At 41.0% G+C, this 20,276-nt stretch overlaps 1 long non-coding RNA gene across 2 annotated transcripts in view; it reads right to left on the minus strand.

Moving 5' to 3' along the window:
- LOC120545599 overlaps positions 1-20,276 on the minus strand; it is a 72,697-nt gene that overhangs the window by 23,836 nt on the left and 28,585 nt on the right. The gene's annotated exons all lie outside the window — the stretch shown is intronic.

Raw genomic sequence — 20,276 nt, forward strand, 5'->3', positions numbered from 1 at the left:
GCTCTAAGATTGCTAGCGCTAAACCCACCAGACTCCAATTAATAAAGCAATACTTTTAGCGTGTATAGAGCCAACATATTTTGTTAATGTAAATCTGTAAACTGTGTTTATTTTAACCAAAACTAGAGTGGTGATGGTTGGAAAAGTGGAAAGAAAACCCAAAACGGCTTTTCATAGATTTATTTAGTTTCTGTCGACTTTGAATGAAGTGTATTTGAAGTGTGGAAGTGTTTTATTGCTAAAATCAAATTTATTTACATGGAGTCTGGTGGGTTTAGCGAACGCATTTTCGCGGATGTTTTTGTTTTAAAAAAAGTATCTTACTCTTTAACAGAAAGGTCGACCTCCTTAGAAATCCTTTCCATGATGTTGTCAGACACTTAGAATATTAATCTGAGTCTGTCAGCGGCAAAACCAGCAGTTATATGAACAAGCTGCACAATTGCCCTATTAACTTACATTGTAGCTTGTTTCTCTGCTGCCGACTGCAGCGATCTCTCTTAATACTGGACCAATGTCAAAGATTGTTGTTCCCATCAGTCACTTAGACATAAAAACATATGAACTGTCCAGGGTCCAGATTGAAAAAAAACAGTAGTTACCTCTTAATCCATAGTCTAGTAACTGGGTGCCAATTTTGGACACTGACCTTTTCCTTATCAGGATCAGACTAAGTCAGGCCAATGCCACGCTGGTCACTGAGCCAATTTTCCGAAACATTGGTTTCCTTGAAGAAACGCAGGGTCGCCTTAAACACAGTTACTGTAAATAACGGAGAAGATTTCCTTTGACGTCAGGGCAGATGGAACGTAAGGTTTTTACAGATCATCCCTAAGGAAGCTGGAAACTGAATGGTGTGTTGAAAAGTGGTTTGGTACATTGTTCTGTGCCATGTAAAACAATGTGAGGTTTCATGTAATTCACTGGGATGTCTGGTTTAAATGTCAGCTTCAGAAATGTGATGTGCCTTTTCAGTTCATTTAATGTAACAAACTAGAAATCCTCAATAACTCCGGCACATTGCAGTAAGGTGATGACTGCATTGTAAATCTTTCTTTTATGTTGAATTTTTTCAAATGTACTGTGCTCCAACAGTCTGAGATGTCTGTAATTTTATAGTTATCTACCTGACATGACTTGCTCAGTGAATTGCTTTTATGAATCAGTGACTTAAAGCCTCATTGCATTGCACAGTTGAGGAGGGCACTTGGCAAGCAGTTGGTTTTGTGCAAAATAACAATTTTAGACTTAAAAGATTTGAATGGGTGATTTTCCTGAGAGATACTGTGAAACCATGCCTCGTTCTGTGCATCAGTTTCAACATCATGTCTCAATTTGGTTTTCTGCTTTTATAAAAATGGAACTTTTACCATGAGTTAGTGCTTTGCCCTGAATTTTCATCGATGTCTTCCTTTGCATTAGGTAGACCACAGATCACCACAGATTAAAATGTATTCATGTGCACCAAACCTCATTTATGACATTCGTTTTTCTTGTATGCAGTCTGTAACCTGTTTCTCACATGGGTTGTTGTACACAGCAGCTATTCAGACTGTTGTTGGGTTAGGTTTTTCAAATCTAAAAAAAAAAATTATCTCTACCACATTTTATCCTCCCAGCAGCACTCACTTTAAACTGAAAACACAGTAATATGATTTGTACATAAAGTGATAAATTGAAATGGGCCAGGAAGAATTTTCAATGGGACGTAAAAGGTTTTGTTGATGTATCTATTCAGAGTTAATTGCTGTTGCATTCAAGTACCACACTGTTATTATTTCACCAAATCTTCTATTGCACTGTCAGAGCTTTTAGGTCACCTGCATTAACATACAATCAGCTTCAATATTGCCGTCCTTCAAATGAATAAAAGTAGCAAATGCACCTAGTTGTGTCTGTGTATTTGGTCATGCCACCATTTTTAAAACGTATACCAGCATCATGTTCCTAAAGAATGCTTTAGGGATGGCAATGTGGGTCCAAATACCTCTACTGTGTGTACCCATGATACTCTGACAACCTACTGTACTATGTTTTTTTTTTTTAATCACTTTTATGACATACTATCCACCTTATGCTGTCCCGACCACTTTTGCTCTTCCGTTTTGAACACAGTTGTATTTGTTATCCCGGTTAGTGTAGTACTAGCACCAGTCGGCGTTCTAAACAGTGGGAACATTTAGCAGCGACACTGTGGGTGATCAAATTGGTTTTACAATGCACAGTCTCTCCCACAGAATTAAATTATATTTGTAGAATATAATTATATCTGTAGCAACTCCAATTCATCCAGCTCAAAGCCCAGCTCCAGCATGGCGTCTGATCCCGGACTACTCAGACTATCCGTCGGATCAGCAGACTTTCTGTTACTGCCATATGCACTGCCACTGGCAACCAGCCCGCTGTGACCCCTGGTGCTGGGGTTTGTTTTTGCCGAATATTGGTTGTTACAGCCGTGTAATTTAAAACATCCTGCCCAGCAGCTTGTTTGAATGTGGTTGATCAATCACAACAGAGTGGGCCAGCTGACAAATCAGAGCAGACTGGGCTTTTCAGGAAGGCGGGCCAAGAGCTCAGACAGAGTGTTTCAGACAGGAGCTGCAGCAATGGGCAGTATGAGAAACATTGAACATTAAAGTGTCCATATTATGAAAAAATTACTTTTTCTGGGATTTGGGGTGTTATTTTGTGTCTCTGGTGCTTCCACACGCATACAAACTTTGAAAAAAATCCATCCATGGTGTTTAGAATGAGATCCGGTTTCTGAATGTGTCCTGCCTTCAGTCTCCTGGGGCCTCATTTATAAAACTGTGCGTAGATTCTATTCTGAAAGATTTCGTGCGCAAAAAAGTCAGAATTTTCGTACGCAAAAACAATATTCTGATTTATAACACCTTGCGGCGCACACCGGTGCGCACTCTTCTCGTTATAAATACGGACGTGCGTTACCTTATGCGGTCGTGCACGAGCCTCACGCTCCTCCCGAGGTCATATTTGTCCTAATAAGGTCCATGTTAATCAATCAATGAATATTCCAGCCTTGAAAGGAGCCCTTGATCACCAATCACGAAACGGAAAAATGGGGGAAAAACCTGATTCAGTGATTGTGAGATCGATGTGCTCCTAACAGAGGTAGAACGTCCAAACTAAATCCTGTTTGGAAGCCGTAACCCTTGTGTAGTGTCCATATTGTTGTTACACAGACTTAATACTTAACAGATTTAGCTCAAATACATCATTTATGGTTCATATTTGCCATTTACCCCTGTGAGATCACATTTATGATCATATGATCATTTTCGGTTTTTGTGAGAAAGGAAATTCAATTATTAAAAAGGTAAAAAATAGAAACAAGATTTTGGATCATTATTGGTGCAAAACAGGTAAACAATTTGGTAACTTGTATGGTAACTGTGTGGGAATAGCAGGTGCAGAAAGACAACATTCACATACAGACACCTACAATCAGACACGACCACACACACACACACACACACAAACACAAAACAACAACAACAACACACACACACACACACACACACACACACACACACACACACACACACACAGCATTTCACGGGGAGAGGTAGGGGAGAGGAGCGGAGGAAAAGCGCATTTCCTCCGCTGCGCGGTGTGGGAGGATCCCCTGCCTCTCCCCGTTGCTGGCAGCCCCTCGCGGGGCACCGCGACCGGCTCTGGGTCGGTTTAGCAAGAACGGGATTGTTGGGTTCAGGAAAACAAAAACTGGGTTAGGTTCGGAAAACGGGCATACCGTCGGAGTTCACTAAAACGCAGTCTACAAAACCTTGGGAGCATTATGCACGATCACACGTGTGGTCAAAAGTTTGCGGAAAAATTTTTACGCATGGAAATTCTTTATAAATCCCGACTATTGCGAGGAATGTTGCGACGACAAATTTCACCCTGCTTCACGCAACTTTTTCTTGCGTAACAGGTTTTATAAATGAGACCCCTGGTGAGCTGGTCAAAATCTGCAAGGCTTTTTACATCACTAGCCGAAAAGAGCTGGCTAACCGCAACCTTTAGCATGCTAGCGTTAGCATGCTAGCATGCTATCTCGTTCTCAATAGCAAAGCACTGCTACAACACACACAAGTTCACCATAATCTCCAAAAGAACTACTTCCATGTGCGCCCTGGTTTAGAAGAAGTCTCCCAGCTGATCCTGCCTTGGAACTGACTGAAGTTGGAGAAACAGCCTTTCTTTTATTGTCTATGGAGCTAGCTGACATGAGCTACATCTGAGCTACTGAGCATGTGCGAGTGCAATCAAAGATAGTACAGAAGAAGAAGAAGAAAAGACAACCCTGTCTCACGGCAGTTCGTGTAAATGTACACGTTATTCTTAATCTATTGATACGTGTTCACGGAGACGTTTTTCTCGTTTTTTACGTGTAACTGTTACGTTATTTTCTCGGGGAAAGGACGCCGGGAGGCGGCCGAAAAGGTCGCTCGGTAAGCCGGGAGGCGCCCGGGGAAAGGACGCCGGGAGGCCCCCGGGGAAAGGACGCCGGGAGGCGGCCGAAAAGGTCGGCCAAAACAACGGCACGGGTCGCCACTCGCGATCGGGGAAATGAGGCGCCACACGCCGGCCAGAACAACGGCACGGGCCGCCACTCGCGGGCCGCCACTCGCAGGACACGGGAAAGGAAACGCCACAATAACGAGACGGTTGGGGTTAGGGAAAAAAAAGAACGGGGAAAGGATCCGTCACACGCGGGACACGCCGACAAAGGAACTGCAACACGCGGGACAAAGGTACTGCCACACACGGGGCGCGATCCCCGGTCTCCGGTGTGAAAGTCCTGTGTTGTTTGACCCGTCCACCACCCCGACCAACCTCCCTACGCGGATTTTCGGCTTTTTATATTACTCCCTACAATTTCGTTCTGTGGCCACGTAATATGCTGCCCATTGAAATACATTGGTTCACATTTTCGTGTTGTCCACGACGTAAAAAACGACAAAAACGTCTCCGTGAACACGAATCAATAGATTAAGAATAACGTGTACATTTACACGAACTTCCATGAGACCGGGCTGAAAAAGAGGTATCACTCTGTAGCTAAAACAGAGACCTGAACACAGGAGCTGCAGCAATGTGCAGTACAACAAAAATATCGTATTTTTTGAAAATTAAACCATGTAAACCTATTCTGGTACAACCTTAAAATACAATTATGAACCTGAAAATGAGCATAATATGGGCGCTTTAAAGCATGTAAAACTATTGCAGTGGACCCCAAGAGTACAAATATGACGCTGAAAGGGGCTCTTTAAGATTTTTCCCATTTCAAATAGCAGAAATAATAGAAATTCTATTTGTGGCGGTTAATGTTGATATTCTGGCGGGCCACCACGAATAAATCAATGTATGGGAAACACTCCGATCAGTGACTGGGGGGAAAACATGACTTCTGTTACTGTGATTCAGCCATTTTCTGTCATCCATCCTTCAAGCCTTCCTCCCAATGTTATTATAATTATTATTACTAGTGCAGTGCCCGTTGAAAATGTGCCTGTTTGGAACGGGCCGATTGCTTGTCCTGTGGTGTTGCTGCTTGTAGAATTCATCAAAACCAAATTGTACCCCAAAATTACTTACAGAAGGACCCCAAACCATTTCATATGCAACTCCCCTGTATAGCCTACTACTGATTTACCTGACAGAGAACGTTGCAGATTCAGAACGTAATCACAAAATATCACAATGACAATGTGGAGTAATCAGACATTAGCGTCATGGACTCATGGCAGTGCACTACCCACCCGGCCCGTTATGAGAGCTAATCAGCACCTTTCTGCATTCATCAACCACCAGAACCGGACTGTGTGTGTGTGTGTGTGTGCGCAGAGAGAGAGAGAGAGAGAGAGCGAGAGAGAGAGAGAGAGAGAGAGAGTATACAATCAAGTACACCAATGTCTGAACTTGGGGCGATCAAAGAGATGCTCCACACCCTGTGTAACAGATTACTGCAAACATGAGGTACAGGGATACCATAGATAACACACACACACACACACACACAGAGTAATTGGTTACAGCAGGTTAGCCTCTTTTTTTTTTTTTTAAATGTATTTTCTTTTTTTTTTTTTGGTTTCGTTTTATTCATTTTTTAGTTGAATTTCTGTATTTTTTCTCAAAAATGAAATCTTTAAAAATAAGCTTTTGGAATATTCAGGGTGTACTCTAGTACATTTGGTCTTAAGACCACAGAACCTATCTTTAATAACGTAAATTATGTTGATATTTTAATTCTGTTAGAAACGTGGTGTCGATCTGATACAATCGCCCAATGTCCCTCAGGCTACAGTGAAATTACAGTTCCTTCACTTAAACTGAGCACAGTACACCGTGGCAGAGACTCTGGAGGAATATTAATCTGGCTTAAAGCTGATCTCACCAATCACATCAGCACGGTCAAACAAAACAAAAACCACATTTGGTTGAAAATTAATAAAGACGTGGGCATTTGTGACGTAGATTTATATCTGTGTGCAATATACACCCCTCCATCAGAGTCCCCATACCATGACGAAGACTTCTACAGCTCTCTACAGACAGAGATTTGCCAGTTTCAAGCCCAAGGCAAAATACTTCTGTGTGGGGACTTCAACGCACGAACAGGCTCAGAATCTGACTGTATAGACCACACAGGAGATAAGGATGTTTTCAGACCGTCACTTTTGACCCCCATAACTACAGTCATGAGGAACAACCCTGACAAAACAATATATAGAAATGGGAAAGAGTTAGTGCATCTCTGTAGAGCCTCAGGCCTGTATATATTACATGGGAGGTTCAGAGGAGACAGTCTGGGACGAACAGTAGTTCAGCTCTTGGTAAAAGTGTAGTTGACTATGCCATCTCAGACATGGACCCCTCCTCATTCAGTGCTTTCACTGTACGAGCACAGCCCCCCTCTCAGATCACAGCCAAAGACATATGTACTCGAAAAAAAACAGAGATACTACTAAGAAACAGCCAAGTAAACTATACAATCTAAATCAGGCATACAAATGGACTCCAAACAGTAATGAACAATTTACACACACTTTGAACTCTAATGAAATAAAACATGCAATAAACACATTCAACATAGTCCACTATCAAAATACCTCTGAAGGCGTTAACAAAGCAACAAAAGACATTACCCATATCTTCCAAAACGCTGCATTAAATGCCAAACTTGGGAAAACAAAAGGAAAACACCTTAACAGTGAACAAAAAACCTCTGACCAAAAATGGTTTGACAGTGAATGTAAAGAAATGAGGAAACATTTAAGACAGCTATCAAACCAAAAACACAGAAACCAACATGACCCAACACTACAACATGAATACTTTGAAACTCTGAAACAATATAAACAGACCATAAGACTAAAGAAATTCTACCATACCAATCAAACACTTCAGGAGATTGAAAACGCAGTAGGACAGGGTCAGTTCTGGGACATGTTGAACAGTTTAGAAACCACAAAGCCACAACAATTGGCAATACAAGATGGAGACATCTGGAAAAATACTTCAGTGACCTTTACAAAAGTATCCCACCTGAAGACCTGAACATAAACCAAATTGATATTAAATCAAAATTAGACAATCTTGAATCAGCCATCAAAACTAACCAAAATCCATTAGATTATCCAATTACACAAAAAGAGTTAACAGACAAACTGAAAACTCTTAAATCAAGAAAAGCTTGTGGCACAGATTGCATAAAAAATGAAATGCTGAAAAACAGTACCCCAGAGTTACAAATTGCAATTGTTAAACTGTTCAACATGGTGCTGACATCTGGCTGCTTTCCTGATGTCTGGAACCAGGGGCTGATCACCCCAATCCACAAAAATGGAAATAAATCAGACCCTAATAACTACAGAGGGATCTGTGTCAACAGCAACCTTGGGAAAATTTTCTGTAGTATCCTAAATTCAAGGATACTAACCTTTATTCAAGAAAAAAAACATACTTAGTAAATTCCAAATTGGCTTTCTTCCAAGTTACAGAACCTCCGATCATATATACACCTTACATACTTTAATTGACAAACATGTCCACCAAAAAAAGGGAGGGAAAATATTTGCTTGTTTCATCGACTTTAAAAAAGCCTTTGACTCCATTTGGCATGAAGGACTTTTCTTCAAAATCCTTCAAAGTGGAATAGGTGGCAAGGTATATGACCTTATCAAATATATGTACAAGCACAATCAATGTGCTGTGAAAATTAATTAATTAATTAATTAATAATCAAAGAACAGAATATTTTACCCAAGGACGCGGTGTGAAGCAAGGATGCTGTATAATTCCTGCATTATTCAACCTAAATGAACTTGCAGACCAATTGGACCGATCAGCAGCTCCAGGCCTCACACTCTTAGACACAGAGATTAAATACCTGCTTTATGCAGATGACCTTATTTTGTTGTCTCCAACAAGAGATGGTCTTCAACATAACCTGTCCATCCTGGAACAATACTGCCATAACTGGGCATTGGAGGTCAATTTCAAGAAAACTCAAATTATGATCTTTCAAAAAAAGGCCAGATGTCTTGAAACCAAATAGCATTTTACTTTGAATAACACCCAAATTAAACACACACAAAATTATACTTACCTTGGTCTGACCATATCTGCATCAGGGAATTTCAATAAAGCCATACATTCACTTAAAGAAAAAGCATGCACGGCAATGTATGCATTAAAAACCAAGCTGTTCAGCATTAACATCCCAATTAGAATCTGGACTAAAATATTTGATAGTGTAATTGTACCGATAGCACTTTATGGAAGTGAAATTTGGGGCCCACCCAGTAGATTGGAGCATGACTCCTCGGAGAAGCACCCGATAGAGACCCTACACACAGAATTCTGTAGAAGAATTCTAAATGTTCAAAGGAAAACCCCAAATAACGCCTGTCGAGCAGAACTGGGACGTTTCCCATTATTGCTAAATATACAGAAACCAGCTATTACATTTTGGACACATCTTAATTTAAGCCAAAAAGACACAGTTCATTTTAAAGCACTAAAAACGCAAGAGCTGAATCCTGAAAACAGTGCCCTCAGTCAGCTGATGGTGAAGCTAACTAACCAGAAACAGTCCCCTCAGTCAGCTGATGGTGAAGCTAACTAACCAGAAACAGTCCCCTCAGTCAGCTGATGGTGAAGCTAACTAACCAGAAACAGTCCCCTCAGTCAGCTGACGGTGAAGCTAACTAACCAGGCTCCCATCAGCAATGGTTCAAAACAACACAACAGAACTAAACAGATTATGAACCATTCAAAAGATCAATATTTAGAACATTGGAAAAGTCAAACAAAAACACAAAGTAGACTAAATTGTTATTTGACTCTTAACAGAGAATATAAACTGGCTGAATATCTGCACACTCTCAGAGATCCTGACTAAATACAGGCTCAGTGACCACCAAGTGGGTCAGACAGACAGGAAGACTCAGACAGACATGTCAGAGAGAGAGAGACAGGCTCAGTGACCACCAAGTGGGTCAGACAGACAGGTCAGAGAGAGAGAGACAGGCTCAGTGACCACCAACCGGGTCAGACAGACAGGTCAGAGAGAGAGAGACAGGCTCAGTGACCACCAACTGGCCGTAGAGACAGGAAGACCCAGGCAGACATGGCTGCCCAGAGAGGAGTGTATGATTGCTCACTGGTCAACAGGGGAGATAGAAACAGAGATACACTTCCTCCTCCACTGTTAAACACTTTGGAAAAATAGCCAACAAAATAGCAAATGTCCCAATGTTAAGATGAGAAGAGAAGCTGGTAGTCCTCCTAGGAGAAGGGACAGCAGCTCCACTGGCAGCTAAATATGGATCTGCCTGCCACAACCTGAGGGACTCACTACTATAAGATTGTAAAAACTGTTATGTAATTGTTTTGTAAGGTAGTATGTTGTATGTTTATGACACTGTATAGAATATATGTGACACATACTGTATGTATTTAATATGTGATATGTACTATATGTATTTTCTGTAAACTGCTTTGGCAACATGTTTTCTTTGTTCATGCCAATAAAGCAAATTGAATTGAATTGAGAGAGAGAGAGAGAGAGAGAGAGAGAGAGAGAGAGAGAGAGAGAGAGAGAGAGACAGACAGTGTTTTCTCATGTCGGATGGTTAACAAATTTAACATTTCAGCAGAGGTGTTAATTTCCATGCATTAGTGGTTTGACAGTTAACGGTGTAGTAGGGGATTTGATTCGCGCGGGTATTTTGGCGACGGTAATGTTATTAGTTAGCAGTAGACTTAATTAACCCGGGGTGAGTCTGATGAAAACTGATGTGTCTGCCCGGTTCAGCTCTGAGATTTTCTCTCATTGCACAACGCTGTGAAGGAATAATCTCTGAGGTTACTTTATATTCTGCCTCTGGTTAGAAGTTGTGAATGTAGGCTACAGCTCACAGCAACTTAATACTATACCGTATATAGTGTCTGGCTTTTGTTTGATATTTAGTGTTGGCAAATGGCATTTTGTTGAGTTTCCTCTTAGGGAAAAAATAGACACAGAAAAGAGTAGCGCCTTTTTTTTGCCAACCTTATTCCATTATTCTTTTACCGATATATATTTTACGATATCTTTTGCATTTCTAATCCAAACAACGTAAAACTCGGCCCGCACTTACTCGTGCCGGTAGCAAGACACCTGAGATATGCAAATCACACACACACACACACACACACACACACACACACACACACACACTGTAGGATTTAGTCTAAAATGTGACCGATGACCGGTCTGGCCCTAAAAAGGCCAGACTTAAGAAGAATTCCGGCCAATTTTTACGTTAATCTTGATCGCTATAGCTACGCGAGTACTTTCGATAGAAAAAACCCCGACCCGAATCAGTGCAGGTAACACGGAGAAGCTGCAGCTACGTACTACAAGCGTCCCCTGAGCTAAAACGGCAGTGCTCGGGGCAAGTTTTAGAGTGCCTTTGTGCCTCTTAACAGACACAAAATGCAATTAATATGTCTGTGCCACATGAACAGGGCCCTTACGTGTCAACAAGATGCGTTTTCAACTCAGACATTGTTTAAATTCACCTACCCTGGTCCCTGTCTCGATCCTGCCGGTAGCTAGCTTGCCCTGCTAGCTGATAGCCGTTAGCTGCTAGCTGCCGTTTGGTGAGTGTATTCAGCCAGGCATCTGTAATAATCATCCCAATAAAAATCCACGGAGGGGTGGTGGTGTGGCTATGTCCTCCAGAGGACAGGTCATGTCACGTCTTGAAATGTATTCTCCCCTAAAAAAACAGTAGTGCGGTAGTAGCTGTTAGCTGCTAGCTGCCCTCCGGTGAGTGTGTACAGCCAGATAGCTGTTAGCCGTTAGCTGCTAGCTGGAGAGTGTATTCAGCCAGGCATCTGTAATAATCATCCCAATAAAAATCCACGGAGCGCCCGGTGGGCTGGTGGATGTCCTGCATAGGACAGATCATGCCTTCGCAGCGAAATGTTTAGATTATTTCCCCCTCAAAATAGGTAATTGAGCACTGTAGTGGTTATGACCATATCAGTGACTATGTAACTACATGGAAACGTGATAAACGATGTCTGTGGCTTGCACAGTAATAGCGTTACTGAAGCTTAGCTGTTGCATCGCGTTGTCTCCTGGGAATTCAGTTGTAGCAGAAAAAGGTAAACAGTAGTGTGCAGATTGGAGCGTAGTGTGTGAAGAGTGAAAAGCGGAGTTGTTTATAAGGGAAGAAGCTTGGAGTATGAAGAATATAGCAGATATACAACACACGGAAGAGCCTTTTGAGTTTGATGGTCGTCCTTATTTATTCGAACCCGAGTATACAGGCGAAGAACTAGCCTCAAGAGTTGGAAAGAACGAGACTGACAGACAGAGGGGAAACAGGCAGATGAACTTGCTGCTCCAAGCACAAGCTAAAGCTAGCCTTCAGTAACTGGTGGACATAGCCACACCACCGGGCGGATTTTTATTGGGATGATTATCACAGATACCTGGCGGAATACACTCACCGGACGGCAGCTAGCAGCTAACGGCTAACAATTATCTGGCTGTACACACTCACCGGAGGGCAGCTAGCAGCTAACAGCTACTACCGCATTACTGTTTTTTTAGGGGGGAATACATTTCAAGACGTGACATGACCTGTCCTCTGGAGGACATAGCCACACCACCACCCCTCCGTGGATTGTTATTGGGATGATTATCACAGAAGCCTGTCTGAATACACTCACCGGACGGCAGCTAGCAGTTAACGGCTATCAGCTAGCAGGGCAAGCTAGCTACCGGCAGGATCGAGACAGGGACCAGGGTAGGTGAATTTAAACAATGTCTGAGTTGAAAACGCATCTTGTTGACACGTAAGGGCCCTGTTCATGTGACACAGACATATTAATTGCATTTTGTGTCTGTTAAGAGGCACAAAGGCACTCTAAAACTTGCCCCGAGCACTACCGTTTTAGCTCAGGGGACGCTTGTAGTACGTAGCTGCAGCTTCTCCGTGTTACCTGCACTGATTCGGGTCGGGGTTTTTTCTATCGAAAGTACTCGCTTAGCTATAGCGATCAAGATTAACGTAAAAATTGGCCGGAATTCTCCTTTAATCTGACTCCAATTCTATGGTCACTGAATAGTGTTCGTTTACTAGTAGATCAGAGAAATAGACTCAAGATTCAAAATAAGACTCAAGATTCATCCAGTTAAAGTTAATAACAAGCTTTAGTGAATGATATTTGCAAAATACAATAAACTTGTGCACAAGGATCAGATTACTTCAAGGCAAAACAGCCTATCGCTAAAACCTAGCAAACAGACAGAGTTTCCCCCAGCATCTGATGCCGGCTAACCCAGAACCTTTACTTTTTATTCCCTCTCTCTGCTTCATCCGTCTAACAATATGTATCACATTGTATAAACGAATGACCTCGACTTCTCATTCTCAGCTCATAAAGACAGACTGCTATTGTTAAATTTGAACCTCTGTGTTTTTTTAATCTCCTTCAAATTTACGGAGTTCTCCAAGAGTCAGGTCATTCCACTATACTTTGTGTCACATATCACGTGCTTACAAAACACTGACCTTGTTGCCTGTTCCCCCCTTGATCAGAGAAGACCTTTTCATTTCAGGCATTATCTCACCCTACTTTTGTAATGTCAAATCACTGTAGAACCAGATGGCCTCTCAAAACCCAGGGAAACGAGACAACAAGGTCAAAATCATGAACTCTACAATCCTGTTAGCTTACTCTCACAAATATATTCTAACAACACACACAGACAGACAGACGTTCCTGCAATTTATAGATAGATTGTTACAAAGACAATGTCACATTAGTTGGCTATGCTAAGCAAAGTAATAGCATTTCCGCTCTAAAACGGAAGTAATATTACAAAATAACAGAATGCGAAAGTGGCCTAGTTCAGCCAAAGAATAAGGTCAATACTATGACTTTCATGAAAAACTTTCATCATACTACAGACTTTTTATAACTTTTTTCGAAATACTATACTATTACTTTTTTCAACATACTATACTATGGCTTTTATCCCTTCATTCAACATTCTACACTGACTTTTTATCAATGAGGTACCTCAATGCAAACAGCAAGTCACAGCAATCCTCACAGCAAAATGGTGCAGTCTATATCGTGTCCCTGTGCAATTACTAGTGATGGCGAACTGAAGCTTTCTGAACCAGTGAAGCTTTCAATCCAATTGTATCGAAAAAAGGTCAATACTCGAAGCTTCAGAACTCTATGAGGACATCTAGTGGTGAAAGGAAGAATAGCACTGTGTCACAAACTGTTTCACAGATGCTCCTGGGACGCGTTGTTATGTCCCAGTGTATTGTTTGTTAATTGTATAAATAAAAATATGAGATCATGACAAAAATAAAACAGTTTCACAGATATTAGGCATGAATGTCTACATTTTGAGTATGAATTCATGAATAAATAAATAATGACATAAATAACTAAGCCTATTTGTGACCTTGCATCAATGAAATGTCATTGCCTTCTCCACAAAATAAAACTATAAAGTTAGGATTTTGGTTGTGAACGTTTCTTGTGTTTGTAAACAAATACATCAATTTTGGAGGGAAATTAATGCAGAACAGACATTGTACACACGTTTCTGTGATTATATTAACATGAATTTCAAAACTCCGCACCAAGATTATGTATTATTTTTATTCAGAAACTCAATTGTCTGTCTTGTAAAACCGAAAATACAAATAAAAAAATCATTAAAATCATGAACTCAGGTGACGACGGGAGCTGGCTGCAGGATGACTCAATTAAAAACCACCATGAACAGTTTTTTAATGTTCAATCAGACTATAACTACTCTAGAGTCTGCTCTTGAGACTTTGCTCTAATTTTCGGGACACCAGAATTTGGGACACCTGCTTGGATTTCGGAACTGTCCCGAATTTTTCGGGACGTCTGGTCACCGTATTTGGGACAGTGATGGTGCTTATGGACAATAACAGTGCTCGTGGACAGGTCAGGGGGATATTATTGTGCTTGGTGACAAATGTGTGTGGGAATAGACATCAAATGTCATTTTTATTCAGAAACATAATTATTTCCACTGTTCCAGGGCTGAGCCTATTTCTTTTCTTACCTGCATAAACTCTCTACTCACTATAAACTTTCTATGAACTCTCTACTCGCTATAATAATCTCTATAATAATCTCTCTATATTCACTAACCCTCCTGACTCTCCTACTGCAACAACCCACAAATACGCGCCCTGTGTCGCACTATTTTTAAAGCTTTGAATTCAACTTCGAAGCAGTCACGTGGGTGTGTGTGAAACGAAGCTTCGGACGTCACTGGTCACGTGATTATCTCAAAACGAATCAAGCTCCGATACAAAGCTTCATTCCAAATTGGTTCATTTCTTCGATACATGCCTCGAAGCAGGAGGTTCACGGGCAACATCACTAGCAATTACTCACATGCAAAAACAGTGAAGGAACCTCACCATGGGTGCCTAGCCGCCAAACAAGATGGCAACCTGCTCTAAAAGAAATAAATTATTCAATTCAATTCAATTTTATTTATAGTATCAAATCATAACAAGAGTTATCTCGAGTCACTTTACAGATAGAGTAGTTCTAGACCACACTCTATAATTTATAAAGTCCCAACAAGTTTTTGTAATTCCAAGAGCAAGCATAGTGCGACGGTGCGACAGTGGCGAGGAAAAACTCCCTTTTAGGAAGAAACCTGGGACAGACCCAGGCTCTTGGAAGGCGGTGTCTGACGGGACAGACCCAGGCTCTTGGAAGGCGGTGTCTGACGGGACAGACCCAGGCTCTTGGAAGGCGGTGTCTGACGGGCTGTGTGATGTAACAGTCACAATAAAGATAAAGGAACAGTGACTAAAAATGATAGTCGTAGTAGTTCATGTCATAGCAGGGCACTGCAGGGCGTTACAGGATGTAGCATGGCACAGCAGAGCATAGCTGGACGTAGCAGGGCGCAGCAGGAAAAAGAAACATAAGGACTCTGGGGAGTTTACTCCCCAAGGATCTTGCAGAGAAAGGGGACATTAGAGATAGGTCTATACTTGGCTAAGACTTCAGGATCGAGGGTGGGTTTTTTCAGAAGAGGTTTTATCATAGCTACTTTAAATGACTGCGGTACATAACCTGTTAATAAAGACATATTAATCATATCTAGTAATGAGGTGTTAATTACGGGTAACGCTTCTTTAAGCAGCCTCGTTGGGATGGGGTCTAAGAGACAGGTAGAAGGCTTAGCTGAGGATAATTTTACCATTAATTGTTGAAGGTCTATAGGATAAAAGCAGTCTAAGTATATTTCAGTTTTTGTCGTTCTTTCTAGTAGTCCTGTATTTAAAGGTGAAACGTTGGAAGTTGAGGGCAAAAGGTGATGAATTTTATCTCTAATTGTTATAATTATTTCATTAAAGAAGCTCATGAAGTCATCACTACTCAGAGCTAGAGGAATAGATGGCTCAGTAGAGCTGTGACTCTCTGTCAGCCTGGCTACAGTGCTGAAAAGAAACCTTGGGTTGTTCCTATTTTCTTCTATTAGTGATGAGTAATAGTCTGATCTGGCCTTTCTTAGGGCCTTCCTATAGGTTTTCAGACAGTCTTGCCAATCTAAACGAGATTCTTCCAGTTTGGTGGAACGCCATTTACTTTCAAGTTTTCGCGTGATTTGTTTCAATTTGCGAGTTTGGGAGTTATACCAAGGTGCTAGTTTCCTTTGCTTCATCATCTTCTTTTTGAGGGGAGCAACACAGTCTAAGGTCGTCTGTAGGCAGGTCGTAGCACCGTCTACAAAATTATCAATTTGGGAGGGACTAAAGTTAAAGCCCATGTTGCAGGTTAACCACCACTGTTGATTAATAGGTACATATAGCACTCAATATATGTATATCATTGTTAAAAATGTCTGCAAATAGTGTTAAAGGCCCGTTTTTGTCAGTTTTTTGTCGTTTTTGGTATTAGTGGGTTTTTTTACGTAATTCGGTGATGACGTCACGTTGGGGAGACGTGCATCAGCCTAGTACTAGAACTATGGTGACTGACTGGGATGAGGAAGAGGTGTTTTTACTGTCAGTGAATAGCACCAAGTGAAAGTCAACGTTTTATTCATATCTAGTGACAGTGATCATGTCGTTAGTTCAGATAAGTACCGATAAACTTATCTAGATCTAGAAAATCGAAGGCATCATGCTAGCTATGGGCTAACTTGCCAGTCCCACCTGTGAAATCCTCCGACGGTTGTAAACACATATTGATTAGATATCTCACGTTTTGATGGTAGCCTACTACCTCCAGTAACAACATATTTGCCTGGTGTTTATTTATTACTTGGACGGGGATGCTGTTCAGCTTTTCACAAGTTTAGACAGCTAGCTAACGCTACGCCGACGTTTTGCTAACGTTAGTGCAACAGCGTTAGCCTAGACGGCTCGGTAAATATTACGACTGCCTTCGGAGTTTCCTATATCTGCGTCCACGTTGTCAACATAATGGTGTAGACACATATAGCCGACGGGCGACCGTTGACAGAAAACACCGTCGATATGATCAGTCGCGTCCCCGAGGTCCAAAAAACTGCCACAGAACAGACCACGTTCTGCGTCCATGTTGTCAACATAAGACCTGTGGTGTTAGTGCTCCTTTTGTACCATAACTTTATTGAATGAAACGTTAAACTTCGCTCCTACGAGATGGGTGAGTATTTGTTAGTTACACACAAAGCTAACTGGCTATAGTTAGCATGTACGTATTCTAGCAGACATTAACTAACGTTGCATAGCCAGCCAGCAGCTTCGGCAGTAGTTTCGGCGAGCTAACCACGACAGCTAACACATCCATGTGTCTCCATTTCAAATATCGCTGCAGATTGACTGCTTTTAGCAGCAGAGGTTGATTGTGGGCGATATACTGTCGTGGTTAGCTCGCTGAAACTACTGACGATTGCCGAAATTGCTGTCTGGCTACGCAACGTTAGCTAATCCCGCTAGCATTCGTACAGGCTAACTATAGCCAGTTAGCTTTGTGTGTAATGTTACAAAAAAAAGACCTAGCTATCTCGTAGGAGCTAAGCTTAATATTTCATTCAATGAAAGTATGAGAAAAAAAAAGGAGCCCTAACGCCACATGTCTTGTGTTGACAACGTGGACGCAGCTCCGAAGGCAGTTGTAATACCGGTATTTAACTAGCTAGCAGTCTAGGCTAACGCTGTTGCGCTAACGTTAGCAAACGTCGGCGTAGCGTTAGCTAGCTGTCTAAACTGGTGAAAACCCGAACAGCATCCCCGTCCAAACTGTGTTTCACTTTCCCTCCAATATTATTATACACATAATAAAGACACATTGACTCGGTCGAGACCAAAAGCCATATTTTGCCAGACCAGTGCCAGAAACCGTGACCGTGACAGTGAACCGAGACAGGGCTTTCGCCTGTCATCTCCCCAACGTGACGTCATGCAATGCATTGTGGGGGAAAGGAGAAACCGCTGTAAAATAGTACTACTTTTTCGTATTTCATTCAGTTTTGTGATATCCATTGTATTTGATGTTGTTGGGTAAAAGTTTAAATGTTTATTACCAACAAGCAAATTGCTAAAATTCGTTAGAAAATAAACCCTGCAACATGGGCTTTAACATAAATGTCCTCTGTTATGTTAAGGCATGGCATTGAGTTAAATGCTGGCAGGACAATGCATGCCAAACAAACTAAATGAACACAAGCTAAAGACAAAGAAAATAAGATAACCACAGGGCAGAACAGAACAGAACTTAACCAAACAAGAAAACTAAGAAACGGGCAATCAGGGCAAAACTAGAACTAGGGCAATTAAGGCAAAATTAGAACGAGGGCAATTAGGGCAAAACAGCAGTAATTTAAGGCCATGAGGAACCACCACTGAGATGGGACAATAAAAAGGAACCAAATCATCTCCCAGGGCAGGTTTTTTTTCTTTTTGACAAAATGTAAATAAAGAACTGTCACAAAAACATACTTTCCAATGTTTTGGCCTCACTCTCACGAATCACAAGGTTATGAAGTCTTGGTGATATTTTTGCAATGTAGTTTAACATTAGACCGAGATGTCCTCTCCTGTGCTGCTGCTGGGGCATTTGGGTTAAGTGGCATCGGCACATGCAGTTCAACATCACGTCTCCTTAAGTCCTCTAATATTTCCTCATTTATGTCATCAACACATCCATGATTCATGGAAATGTTGTGTAAGAAAAGGTCATATTTTTACTTTTTGGACATAATATACTATGACGTTTTTAAAGAAACACTATGTAACTTTTAGCTGCAGCTAACGTAGACAACGTGTAGGGGGACTGTCCCCCTACACGTTGTCTCATTGGAACTACAGCTGCAGCTAAAAGTTACATAGTGTTTCTTTAATCACTTTTTCCGACATACTATAATATGATTATTTTTTGGGGCTTTTCCGCCTTTAATCGATAGGACAGCTAGGTGAGAAAAGGGAGAGAGAGGGGAAGACATGCAGGAAATTGTCACAGATCAGACTTGAACCCTGGACCTCTGCGTCGAGGCACAAACCTCTCAGTATACTCTATGTCCTCCTGCTCTACCCACTGATCCAACCCGGCCACTACTATGACTTTTTCAGACATACTATACTATGGCTTTTTATCACTTTTTGAACATAATAAAGTATGACTTTTTTCGACATACTATACCATGTCTTTATATCATTATTTTCGACATACTATACTATGACTTTATCAAATTTTTTGACATACTATACTATGACTTTTTTTAATCATTTTTTTGACATACTATACAATGACTTTTTTGTGTTTCTTTGACATACTATACTATGACATTTTTTATGATTTTCTTAACATTTCAACATACTATAATATAACTTTTTTTCATAATTCATCACCATACACCATTCAGATTTTTCATGACCTTTTTCCGACTATGGATTTATGACTTTTTGATGATTTTTTGGACATACATTTCTTATGGCAGATTATAAATGAGAATAATGGAGAAGAAAGTGTGAACAAATACAGGACATTTGACTCCAGGTTTATTGTTGGTCTTACATAGAAAGTACATACACAGGATTGTAAACCGTAATACAGTGGTGCAGGGCCTGTTTCCCGATCAGAGGAGTACACGTCCCGGGTGGAGGGAAGGTTGGTCCAATGTCTTCCTCTGCTGTCCTGACCGTCCGTTGCAGTCTGTTCCTGTTACTACTAATGACAGCCACGAATCATAATCTTTTGACATTTTTCATTCTGTGTTTCAAATAAATGAAAGGTTTCGTTGCTTTGACTCCTTGTGTTGCCTCACATTATTATGTCAACATACAGTACTATACTATGACTTTTTTATGATTATTACGACATACTATACTATGACTTTTTATTATTATTGCCACACACTATACTATGATATTGTAATAAAATGTTGCTACTTAATCCATAAGGAGTTTATTTCTAAAACATCTGAAAGAAAAAATACAGCAGCGTGTAAATTCTGCGTGTAACGCTGACTGACCTCTTTATCAGCACTTAGGAAGTGTTAGTGATGCTAGCGAAGCTAACGTTATCAATCACAAAAACAAAGGGAAATTCCTACACATAAAATTCTCCACTGTAATACCTTTTGATTATTTTATCAAAGCATTTCTCATGATACACTTATGGCAATAAAAGATGTGGATCTTTCAGATCAATTTGAGGAGTGCCTCTGGTTAGTATTT

This window comes from Perca fluviatilis, chromosome 17 (assembly GCF_010015445.1).
Source record: "Perca fluviatilis chromosome 17, GENO_Pfluv_1.0, whole genome shotgun sequence".
NCBI lineage: Eukaryota > Metazoa > Chordata > Actinopteri > Perciformes > Percidae > Perca > Perca fluviatilis.